Here is a 13,238-nt window from a genome sequence, read left to right on the forward strand (position 1 = left end):
AAAGAAATGGGCAGCATGAGCTTTCATAGGCTTCAATCTACTTCCTCCAATAAATGCTTCTGGCAACTTCTTTCTTTCAGTGAGTCTCAAAGGTGCTACACAATCTCTGTACATACTAATTCTTAACACAGCCATATCTTTGAATTCTACCACAATGGGGCCTTCTTGGCAAGATGTCATCAGAGGAGCTTTGCTATTGCCTTCCTCTGAGGCCGAGGGAGTGTGGCTTGCCCAAAGTCACCCAATGGGTTTACATGGCCCAGCTGGGAATCAGTCGTTTTGACTTAAGGTGACCCTGTAATGATGGGGTTTATTTGGCAAGTTTCTTCAGAGGGGGTTTGACCTTGTCATTCTCTAAGGGAGAGAGATTGGGTGGCTTGCCAAGGTCAAGGTTTTTAGGCTTCAGCAGGAATTGAACCCTGGTCTCCGGAGTTGGAGTCCAACACTCAAAGCACACCACCACTCTGGCTCTCTCACCTTTAGTATGAGGCAGAGGACACAATTATTAACCTGTATTAAGGGAATAAATACAAATGTGCACTCTGAATATTTACTCCAGGAGCAGGGCCACTGCTCTCCTATGTGTGCATTTTTACACACACCTTGCCAGGGTCTGAATCCACCACCACCTCTCCACCCGTTTTTCATTTCCAGTTATTTTTCCCACCATGGAGCAGTACAGAGTAGACTTCAGCTTCACCTTCTTTTGTCTGCCAGCTCTGAATTTTAACTCCTAAAGTTGCACACTTGGATATAAGAGCCATCTTAACGGTGGGATTTACTTCTTCAGAAACATACAAAGCAGAAGGCTCTGACTCCCCTTTCTGAAGTCTGGTGTAGAATGAAATTATTTGGTGCCTCTCATCACTTTTTTGTGTGTGACTGAAGAGTGATGTACTGTAGTAATTTTGGCACACCCCAGTTTTAAAAGCTTTAATTCTAATGGTGAGTACAAAGAAGAAAAAGATGAGGAGGATGTACGTCAGATATACTCATGTGCTTTAGAAGGCCTTTATGGCCCTTTTGCCAATTTAGGTAGAGCTCTTGAGTTTTGGGGGGAGACTGGGGTCTGTTGAGAGGCTTCCTTTTCCTGCCTTTGAGATTCTTGTTCCAACTTTTGAAGGTATGTATGTGTGTATGTGCAAACACACACTTACTTGCAAACATGATATGTTATTATTTGAATTGATCTCTGTTCAAGGATGACTGCCAAAGCTCTTGCCTTTGCCAAGCTCTTGATCTCTTAAGGGGCTCACGGTTTTCCATTTGCTCAGAATAACCCCCCCCCCTTTCCCTGTAGCCAACAAGTAGATGTTGGAAGCTGTGTGCAGTTTGCTCCTGTGAATGTTTACACTGAAATACCCTCTGCTGTGTTCAGTAAGACTTACTCCCAAGTAAAATAAGCCTAGGACTGCAGCCTCAATCTTGGCAATCTGTGGGTCCACAGAAATACAACACAGAAGAGCCTCTGTGCCGTTAGCTGGCTTCCAAAGCTCAGGTCAGGCACTTGGCTGTAATTGCCAACAAACTGTCCAAACCTTCCAGGTCTTTAGTCTTTGTAGCAAAGTGTTTGTAGCAGCAGCTCAATATTTCTTTAGAGCAGGGCTGTGTAATTATTTCTGAATCTGAGTTTCTGAGTGCACAGAGCTTCACTGTATATATTGGGGAAAGAATTTCAAAGCACACAGAAAGCCCAGCACTTCCAGCTTGGTTGGTTCCTGAGTTATTCACAGGCTTTTTAAAAGAGAGTCCTTCTTACTAACACAGCAACAACTTGTTTGCTCTTTATTTCTGTGGAATCTTGTGAGTGGCTCTTGTATAGATTGAGGAGGAAGGATGGTACAGCACCTCTTTACTGTGCGGGTTGCTAGACGGCCCAAGCTGGATGCTGTGTAACACATGGAAGAACACAAAAAATTCAAAATTAAAATTATGGAATGGGTTGGAGAGCTTCTAGATAATTTTAGAGTCTAGTTTTTAGACTGACTGGAAGAGGCAAGCGCCTTGTACAGTACTCAAGTACAAATGTGAGCATAATAAGATGTGAATATTGATTTTACAATAAGAAATGATATGTGTAAAATGACTGACACACAGCTAGTACAGTGTTTTAAGTCTTATTCTGGGATTATTGTTTCAAACGAGCCCATCTTTCAAAGTGGGCTTTGCCTGGCGAGATATATACAGTAGAATAATACCTGTGGAAACTTTGTATATAGCATTTTATTACAGAATATTTAGAATCTTCTGAAACAGTGCTTGATAAGAAACCAAGAGTACTAGGAACATAGTTTAATATTTTAGAAAGAAAGTCCAGGTTTACAGAGGTCTCATAGAGTCCACTAAAGATGCCTTAAAGGTTCTCTGTGACCAAATATTCTGTGTTCCCGCTTACACCAAGAGCTGATTAAAGATCTCATTGAAATATCTGAGACATGTTAAATACCTGTGCAGTCACCAGTGACTTCTGTACTAGGGCTGCATCCACACTGCAGAAATAATCCAGTCACCACCACTTGGCTCAGTGCTATGGAATTCTGGGGATAGTAGTTTTGTTAGACATTTAACCTTCTCTGTCAGAGAGCTCTGGAGCCACAACAAACTACAGTTTCCAGAATTCCATAGCATTGAACTCTGGCAGTTAAACTGGTGTCCAACTGGATTACTTCTGCAGTGCGGATGCAGCCTAGAAGAACTTCTTTATCTAGCTAGAATTCAATTTGTGGTCTTATTGTGATGGAAAAAATGGTGGCATTCATGACACTTTCATCCAACACCTGAGATTTTAGAACAGAGGCTAGAAAAGGTTTGGTTATGAGCTATTGCCCATTTGATGTGAGCCAAATAATATCACAGAAGCTCATAGAAATAGACCTCAGCATATTTGAAGAAATCAGCAAAGGCTCTTGTTTTCTATTCTATTTACCTCCATTTTTATTTTTATTTTTAAAAAATTACTTTATATGATAAAGTGAAGCGCCTTGAAAAGATGGGGCCATTTTACTTCCTTATTCTCCTATAATAACTATTTTTCTTCTTCCAAAGAAAACTGCTAAAATTCATAACATTGTAGTTTAATACATTTCAGGACAAACTGCATGAATATTGTGCAGCCATTGGTTGTAGTAGTAAAAGTGATGGATTGAAGATTCAGTTTCAATTCCCCACTGGCCTTGAGTGGGTGACCTTGGGCCAGCCCATCACTCTCTCTCAATTGGGCCAACCTCACAGGATTGTTGTGAGGAGGGAGTGGGGAGGAAAAGAGCTGTGTGTGCCAATCTTAAGCTCTTGAGGAAATATTTAAGTCCAGACACGGTACACTGGTTTGAACATTGTACTATTACTCTGGAGAACAGGGTTCAGTTCCCCACTTGACCAAGGAAATCCACTGGGTCACTCTCTCTCAGCCCCAGAAAACTCTGTGATAGGTTACCTTAGGGTTGTCATAAATTGGAACTAACTTGAAGGTGCACAACAGCAAACAACTATCTGACAGACTTGGGCTCTGAGATTTTTTAAAAAAATTATTCTGAAGGCCTTTCAAAACTAAAGCTTTTAAAGAGAAGGGTTTTTAAGAGGGTGTTATACTGTTTTAATTGTATTCTTTTTAAACTGTTTTTTGTCTTTAAGTTTGTGCTTGTTGATTTTAATGTTGATCTTTTTGTGTATTTTAAACTATATTGTACTCATATTAATTTGCAAACTGCCTTGAATCCCAGATTTGGGGGGGAAGGTGGGATTTAATAAAAGACAACAATTATATCATTTTCATTAGGCTACATGGTAAACAAAGTAAAAGAAGAGGGATGAAGCCCAAACTATGGTGTCTGTATCTGGTTTTAGTCAAAAGGTGGAGAGTGGGAGAGGGATCTAGATGTTCAGATTGAGCAATACCCATTGCAGAGATGGTTTCAAGTGCTTCAAGGGGAACTGTAACTTGCTGAAATTGGAGTTGGTTCTTCTTTTCCTTCTGCTGATAAAATCTTTCAATAGCAGTGGAGATACTTGGGGTTTACAACTGCTGTGATCCAGAAGTGGGTTTAAGTACATCAGCTTCTCAGCTTCTAAGAATTTGGTGTAAAATACTGAACTCTTTGCTAATAACATCTTAGGACCATAATTAAAAAGTAAATACTTCTCTCACATAATCAAGGGAAAACTAATGTAAAGTTAAGCAAAACTGATCTTCCTTTTTAGTACTCAACTTAAGTGAGGAGATGTGATTATATCAGAAAACTGACTTTCATTTGAGGAGATATGAGCCTAGGAGGATTTCAGCAGTGGAAAGTAGTAGGTTTTAAACACTGAGCCTATTCTAGAGATGAAACTGTCCTTGGAGATGGACCAAAATTCTCAATAAAGTATTTATTGAGAACACTAGTCACTGAATGCTTGTTCAAAATTGGATCTTTTTAAGTGTGGTGCATGTTTGGGCCAATTTGTTATTTAAAAATTGTTTTGGATCATTTTTTTTTAAAAAAAAGAGTGTTTTTAAAACCAGTACTGTTAGCTACTTGGAAGCCCTGCTTATTTAGGTTTGGCCCCATTCCCACTGGCCTATAATCGCAATCAGGATGTGAATCATGGGTGCATCGTTTCCATTAGAGCATGAATTCAACCTGCATTGCTCCAAAATCGTTCCCATTGAGATTCGAATCTGATTCGATTTATTTAGGAAAACCTGAATTATAGGTAGATAAATCGGTTTAAAAAAAACCAGTGGTTTTCCTGTGCCTCCTGAGTCTGATTCGGGGCAAATGAATGGGAACAAAAGGGTGTCTGATTCGGGAACCTGGAGATGGGAGGAGCAGCGCTCAAGGGGCTGGCCTGGGGGTGTCACCCTCTGTGTTCTCTTTCTGCATCGCCGGCACCATTTTCTTTCGTTCACATAGCCTTTCCCCCAGTGGATTGGGAAGCAGGGTAAGGTGATCGCGCTACATAGAACTCCAAAAGCAGTAAACACATTACTCCCCCTGCAACCTCCCCCTGCTCCACATTCATACACTGATGTGTGAGGAGAGCCATTGAAACCATTTTAAACTATTCTTTTTTTCTTTTTTTGCCTCTGCCTGAGTACCTGAGCAGCAGATGGGCTTTGCAGTACATGCCCTTGATCCAATTTGCCAAGCTTGGGCTTTGGATGCAGAGTCTCTACCCACTGGAGCCTACTGCCTTTCCCCCTTGATCTGATTTGCCAAGCTTGGGCTTTGGATGCAGAGTCTCTACCCACTGAAGCCCACTGCCTTTCCACCTTGATACACGCACACACACAAACATGTAGGTATATACACATACATATTTGTGTGTGTGTGCGCACACGTATATATACACATATGAATGTATATTTGTGTGTGTGTGTGTGTGTGTGTGTATGTATCTAAAGTAAATTATAAAGTAACAACTTTTTTAATATTATGAAAAAAAATCTCATCTGTAGTGCAAAACCCACTGTAGAAATAATACAGTTTGAGACCCCTTAACCTGCCCTGGCTCAGTACTAAGGAATTATGGGAACTGTTGTGTTTGTGAGACATTTATCTTCCTCTGCCAGAGAGTGCTGGTGCCATAATAAACTACCATTCCCAGGATTCCCTAGCACTGAGTTTTGGCAGTTAATATGGGGAGACACAGAAGAGCAAGGGGTTTAGGACGAATAGAGGCTCCTTCTAGTCTGGGGAGACACAACAGAAGAGCCTCGGATGCAGCCAGTTTTCATTGGCTGCCCCCCCCCCCCCCCCGCAAAAATAAACCCAACAGAAATGGGAACAGGGAGCAAAATAAACCATATCAAAGTGTTTCGAATCAGGTGACGTCACTTGTGACGTCTGAAGCCTACGCACTTGATTGACAGCTTGCGGACACAAATGGGAAGGGGGAGCAAATTAATCCGCTTTAAAATACAGCGATGTAAAATGGGAATGAAAACAGGGTTTAAATAAATCAAGATAATGTGCCCCTTTTCGTAATGGAAATGATGGATAAAATTCGAATTCGACTTGGAACATAATCAGAATCGCGCCAATATAATCCATTTTATCTGCCAAGTGGGAATGGCACCTTTGTATAGCTGTTGCTGAAGTAGCTTCAGAATTATCTTGTTCAAAAGATATGAGAGCAACTCTGTTTAGGTATGGGGTTTACCAGGGCCAACCCAATTACAACAGCTCAGTATAGCTAAGCAGTTGCACTGTTGTGCTGTCATAAGCAGTTCACTGGTGGCTGGAATGGCTCATCTGGCAGTAAATCTGATCTTGGATACCCTGTTGGATGGATTACATTTGGGACTGGATACAATGAGGGTAACCCACTTGGCTCTAGTTAATCTCTTACTCTTTTCCTGGATGAGCGTATCCAGATCATGAAATCTTCTAGAGAGATCCTGCTCTTAATCTTGTCAGTATTTAAGGTATGTTTGCTTAGATATTGACAAACATATCTAAGCTGATTGTAACCTGTTAGGGGTCGACAACATACAGGTGTAGGTGTGCACTGGTCCCTCTGAACTCACAGGGGGGTTCACTGTTTCCCTGCTGCCACCAAGCTGTCATCATGCTACTCCATTTTGGTGGTTTGGCAGTGTCACCTACTCCCCTCAACAATTTATCTTTAATATTAGACACATGATGAATGTGTGTCTTGATTTCAAGCTGAATTGTATTTTCAGGGAGGTTCTGGGAACGTGTCTCATATTGAAAACAAGGTGTGTCTTGCATCGAGATCAGTAGGGATGATGTGTAGTGGAGAAAGACTTTCTCTGTGGAATCCTCTTCCATTTGATTTATATCGTACCTCTTCAGCTGTGGCATTTAGGTGGGTCTCAAAGTCTTTCACTTCAAATTGATACCCTATGTTAGCAGAACAGTTTTGTAAGCTATTTTTGAACATCTTTCCCAGTGTGGGCACATGTCATTTATACCTTGCTTCTCATGCGCTCTGAACATCTCTTTGGGAAGACATAGCCATAAAAAGTAGCTTAAGGCGCATTACAGACCGCCTGTTTGGGGTGGCCTGTAACTGGCCCTTTCCCCACTGGATCGGGGCCTCAGCTGCCACAGCGGCAACCTCTGAGGCCCCGATCCGCTGCTTTCCAGGCCGCGGGGAAGCGGCAAAAGGCCGCTTCCCCGTGGCCTGGAAAGAGGTGTCCTTGGGGCTTCATGTCCCAAGGACACTCGACGACGGCGGGACATAAAAAAGGGGCCACTCAGCCCCTTTCTCATTTGCGTCGCAGGCGCAGCCATGTAAAGGCTGTGCCAGTGACGCAAATCATGGAAGGAGCTCCGAAACGGAGCTCCTTCGGGGGCGCGGTCATGACGTAGTCATGGCGGTACCCGTGTGCATAGGGTGCCACCATTTTCTATGCACTCCGTGCGTATTAGGGTTAGGGACGTCAAGTGACGCCCCTTCCTAACCCTAGTACTCACAGAGCGCGTACTTTATACCTGTTTGTAATGGGCCTATTTTAAATTAAGAAATAAATTGGTGATGCTCCAAACCTATCTGGGTTGAAGCATCAGTGCAGCAACCTACATAAACTTCAGTGTGTTAGCAGTTTCATGTGTTGCACTGCTAAACATAGAATCCTGTTGTGAGTCACACAGGGTTTTACAGGGATAGGGTTGTTAGGCTATAAGTCCAAAACACACTGTAGAATTAATCCAGTTTGAGACCACTTTAACTGCCCTGGTGCAGTGCTGGAGAGTGATAGGAATTGCAGTTTATTGTGGCACCAGAGCTCTCTGACAGAGAAGGCTAAATGTTTCACAAAACTACAGTTTCCAGGATTCCCTAATACTGAGCCAGGGCACTTAAAGCGGTCTTAAAGTAGATTATTTCTGCAGTGTGTTTTGGATCTATATTGTTAAATGCTTGAGGTGCAAAAGAGCTGGTCTACTATCTGTTGTTATAATCTGTAGAGAGATTCCTTTCAAAATCACATAGTAAAGGCATGGGTCAAAGCCATGTTTCTGAGAGTATATAAAGGAGATGACCAATTGCTTGGGGAGATTCAGTCCTTTTGTATCTTTTCACCTTTGAGAATGTTCTGATGGATGCTGTACTTGCTTTTCTATTACATTTTAAGCTTAACATGTTGTTTTATTATTGGTAGAATCCTTATGTACAATGATTAGCTAAATTATAGAATACTGTATAAATTAACAAAATAAAATGGGGTGGGGCTCAGTCATGTGAGATCCCATTTGCCATTAGATATAGCCCTTGTTAACTGCTATCAGGTCAACTTCATCTTCATTATTGTCTTTTCAGGTGAGTCATGTCTTCTCATTATACAACCAAAGTAACACAGTCTCAGTTTAGTCATCTTGGCATCTAGGGAGAGTTCAGGCTTGATTTGATCTAGGAATTTTTCATTTATTTGTCTTTCTAGCAGTCGACAGTATCTATAGAACTCTTTTCTAGCAACACACTTCAAATGTGTTTATTTCTTCCTATTAGCTTTCTTCACTGTTTAGCTTTTATAGCCCTACATAAAAACAGAAAACATGATAGCATGGACAACCCTACATTTAGTATTCAATAACATAGCTTTACACTTCAAAATCTTGTCTAGTTTCTTAATAGATGCTCTTCCAAGTCCTAGTCTTCTGATTTCTTGACTGTAGTCTCTGTTCCAATTAATGACTGAGCCAAGGTGTGAATAATCTTCCTATTTCAATGTCTTCATCATCTATTTTAAAGTAATATAAATAATCTGTGTTCACTATTTTTATTTTCTCATTGTTCAACTCTAAACCTGCCTTTTCACTTTCTTCCTTGATAATTTTTAGGAATGGTTCTAAGTCTTTGCTATTTTCTGCTAGTAGTATGGTGTCATCTGCATATCACAAATTGTTGATGGTCCTTCCTCCATTTTTCACGCCTCCTTCCTCCAAGTCTAATCCTACTTTACATATGTTACGTTCTGCATGCATGTTATACAGATTGGGTGATAAAAGGCAGCCTTGCCAATTGGAAATCATTCCATTTCTCTGTATTCTGCCCAGATGGTAGCCTCTTCCCCTGAGTACAGAATATGCATCAGAACAATCAAATATTGTTTTCTTTAACAGCGATTTATAGTTTTTCATAATCTACACAATCAGTGCAGAATTTTTCAATTTGTTCGTCTTCTGACCAGCCCATGGTTAGCTCTTTCATGACGGCCAGGTTCTAGCTGAAGTCTAATTTACAGGCTTTTTGTTCCCTGTGGACCTTTAAATGTGGGCCACTGTACTCAGCATTCTCTTCCTTCTTTCCCTTAAGCTAGAGGTAAGTAAGCATCATCTGCTGTACCTATTAATCACATCTGTGAGGATTTAGTTGTCTTCATCTTGACTGATAGAGCAGACAGTGACATCTGTTTTGGAACAGCTTACTTGGTGGCGGTCAGCCACTTGAAACTTACTGTTACCTCTCTGTCATGTCTTGGATGTATACTGCAGCAATTTCAATGTGCCTGTACACATAGGGGCCTCCTCTGTGTAGCACGTGGCATGTCTGTTGGGAGACTTGTTGGAACATTCTGTGGTGGACTGAGTCATTGTCACCAGTGGGTTCAGTGACTGTTGTGGCTTTTGCTGCTGACTACCTATGCTGAAACTGAAAGGAGGATGTGGATAATCAGATGCCTGTTCTTGCACGTAGTCCATCACATTCTGCTCTCTCACATGCAGAAATTCAGAGGAAACCACTGAGAGAGGCTTGTTATGAGAGACATGCTTAGTAAGATCAGAGAATTGTCTTCCTAATTGGGCAGCTGATATGCTTTTTTTAAAACCTGAAGGCAGTCCTTATAGCAGAAAGAAAACACCAGAGCCTGATTCAACTTCATGATAACTGCAGCTGGGTGAACAATGACTGCATGGCTGCAGCTGGTGTGTGGAGCTTCCCCTTTCATAACAGAGTGGAGTATTCTCATCTTATTACATCAAATATTATTCATTTATTTGTTTTTTTAATGTGGTCTTTATTGCACCACCTGTCATGTCATCATTTCCAAGTAGTGTAAAATTGTTGTTAGCTACCCTCAAGTCTGCCTCAACTCATGGTGACCCTGTGGATGAGATATCTCCAAGACCGCCTTTCCTCAGTCTCTCTTCTTAGGGCTGGCTAGCTCAGTCCTGTGTCCTGAGTCTATTAATCTATTACGTGGTCTTCCTCTCTTTCTGCTGCCTTCCTAGCATCAATGTATTTTCTAATTATTCATTTTTTCTCATGATATGGCCAAACTACGACAGCCTCAATTTAGCCATCTTGGCTTCTAGAGAGAGTCCAGGCTTGATCTATTCTAGAACCCATTTGTTTGTCTTCTTGGCCATCCATGGTATTGTCAGTACTCTTCTCCAGCACCACATCTCAAATGAGTTGATTTTCTTACTATTGGCTGTTTTCACTTTTCAGCTCTCACATTCATACATGGTGATGGAGAATAACACACACACACAAATATAGAAAGAAAAATATAAAAACTTGTCAACTAAAGCAGTATACAATTATACGTATGGAAAAAAGGACTCTCCAACATAGCAAATGGTTAAAGGTCCTAATTAAAAACCAAACTGGATGGCATTATGCATTACTAGATGTACAGATAAACAGAGAGATCTTTACATGCACTCAAACTGTAATAGTGTGGTGCATGTCTTGTATTGGGGATGGGGAGGCTAAGTCTAGATCATGAGCACTATTACAGAGAGTCATGGTTGGGTTACTACTTTCTCTTCCAGAGAGGCTGTGAACCGTAATATATGGTTCTGTGTTAACTGCAGCTTTCTGGATTATTTCTTTGAATTAGGAAAAGAAGGGGAAGCAAGGAGTTCTGTATCCAGGTGACAAAAGCATGTATTCTGAATTACTAAATCTGGATTGGCTCATCTGAACATGGCTTGTTGAGTTTGTGAGGGGCAGGAGGTGGTGGAATAAGGACTGTTATATTTATATTTCTATCTTTGTACACTGCTTGGAAATGGTGACATGACAAGTGTTGTGTAGGCACTGTTTCTTAATATGAACATTTTTTGGCCAGATAATAGGATTTTTCCCCATGTTGAGAAGAGGAAAAGTATAGTAGGATGGCAATGTAGTGTGTATGGGTGACATATTCCTTGCAGTTTAAGAAACCAAAAATGAAATGAGGATGCCTTTCAGGTTCATAGTGATTAATCTGCTACTGGTGGGTTGCATTTCACAGGTATGTCATGCTTCCATATTAGATGGCACCCACACTTTGTTCAAGGGTTTAGTTTTTGTTGTTGTTTTGGAAATGAAGAATGACAAAATAAAACAAAGATAAAGCAGGGAAAGGGAGAAGAGAAAGCAACTATAATATCTGTGCTTCACAAAGTCTTGTAAATCACAAACATCTTATGGATGAGTCTAGCATTTGAAACAATGGGTGCTTCATGGGCTTAAGAGAAGAAAGCTTATTATGGGACAGGACACCATTGCTGAGAGCTATGTGGAGACAAATGTTCCACTTGAAACAGAGAGCATGGAGAAATAAATCAAAACTGAACTATTCCAGAGAGAATTTGGATCACAAGCTCCATCTGCATAATGTGAATTGGTGCTGGTTGTTGGCTCCCATATTAGCTAACACTGAAATTGTCCATTCCAGGAGTTAGACATTATGCTAGAAATTAGAATACTTTCTCTCTCTAAATGTTATCTGCATCCTTTCAACAGATGCAAATAGGTATGTGTGTGTCTTCTCAGTTTTCCTTCCCCTGTGTTAAGATACCAGCATCTGGGAAGAAGGAAGATTATGGCTACATAATATCAGGTCCCTCTTGATTTCTCTGTGTTGATTATGATTAAGTAGGGGGAATGACTGAGCAAATAATCATAAAAATATGGGGGATATAGTTGCAGCTATGGTCTAAATATTGCCTATCCAGATAAATTTGCATATGTGCCATAGATAACTCAGAGATAGCATTTGCAAACAATTAGGACAGTGTATACCAATTAACACTAAAGTTAGAATCATCCAAGTCATTGCATTCCTCATCACCATGTTTGGATGTGAGAGCTGGACAATGAAGAGAGTGGATAGGAGGAGTATCAGTTCATTTGGAATGTGGTGCTGGGGAAGTGTGCTGAGGATACCATGGACAGCAAAAAGACAAACAAATGTGTCCCTGAATAGATCATGCCTGAAATCTCCTTGGAAGCCAAGATAATCAAATTGAGGCTGTTGTACTTTGAGAATGCACAATTCATTAGAAAAGACGGTAATACTAGGAAATGTAGAGGAAGGTAGAAAAAGAGGAAAAAGAGGAAGACCACATGACAGATGGATAAATTAAATTAGCGAGTTCACGGCATTGAATTTACAGGACGTAAACAGAGCAGTGGAGAACAAAGGGGTCTTGGAGATGTCTCATCCACAGGGTCACCATGATTTGAGGGTGAGTCAAGGGCAGTTAACAACAACACACTTACCACATAAAGGGCACCATAGATGGCTTCAATTCCAGAGTGAAAGTCCAAACTAACTAACAGCCACAAACATAAACAGAGTTTACTGTTCTATGGTAAAGGGCTTGGAAGATGATGCAGGGTAATTTTGCGGCCCATTCCCACTACAGTTTGCAGCAAAGCTTGATGTGAGCTATATGACCCTCGTTTCCATTTGACCGCGGTTCCGATCCTCCTTTAATCGGTCTGTAAACCGCTTTGATCGATGGAAAAGCGGTATACAAATAAAATGTAATATTATTATTATTATTATTATTATTATTATTATTATTAATCGATTAGGGGAGGAAAGGTCCGGGGCAAACTCAAATAGTCTGCGGTTTCCTGACAGTAATTTAGAAGAGGTTTTTCCTGTAAAAATTGATTCTGAAGCATTTCCAATAAGTGGGAATGCCAGATCAGAATCGTGTTTTTCCCCATAGAATTGATCACTTGCCCGGTGCTGGTGGGGCTTCCTTCTCCCTCTCCCTCTCTCTTTTCCTCCTTCCTTGCCTTCTGCCGGGCTAGTGGGGCTTCCTTCTCCCTCTCCTTTTCCCTCCTTCCTTGCCTTCTCCCTGGCTGGCGGGGCTTGCAGTGCTCCTGCCTGGCCTCTGCCGCTTCCCTGGTGTCGATGGGGCTTCTGGCGCTTCTGTCACTGCTGGCGCTCCAGGCAAGAACGGGGCAAGTGATGGCGGTGTAGCAGCGGAAGCAATGCTAGCCCTGGGAGAAGCGGCGGAGGCTAGCCAGGAGCGCTGCAGGCCCCGTCAGCTAGGGAGAAGCGG

The 13,238-nt window shown here is 41.4% G+C and overlaps 1 protein-coding gene across 1 annotated transcript in view; it reads left to right on the forward strand.

The window, feature by feature from the left end:
• B4GALNT4 (beta-1,4-N-acetyl-galactosaminyltransferase 4) overlaps window positions 1-13,238 on the forward strand; it is a 256,577-nt gene that overhangs the window by 1,465 nt on the left and 241,874 nt on the right. The gene's annotated exons all lie outside the window — the stretch shown is intronic.

This window comes from Sceloporus undulatus, chromosome 1 (genome assembly GCF_019175285.1).
Source record: "Sceloporus undulatus isolate JIND9_A2432 ecotype Alabama chromosome 1, SceUnd_v1.1, whole genome shotgun sequence".
Classification (NCBI taxonomy): domain Eukaryota; kingdom Metazoa; phylum Chordata; class Lepidosauria; order Squamata; family Phrynosomatidae; genus Sceloporus; species Sceloporus undulatus.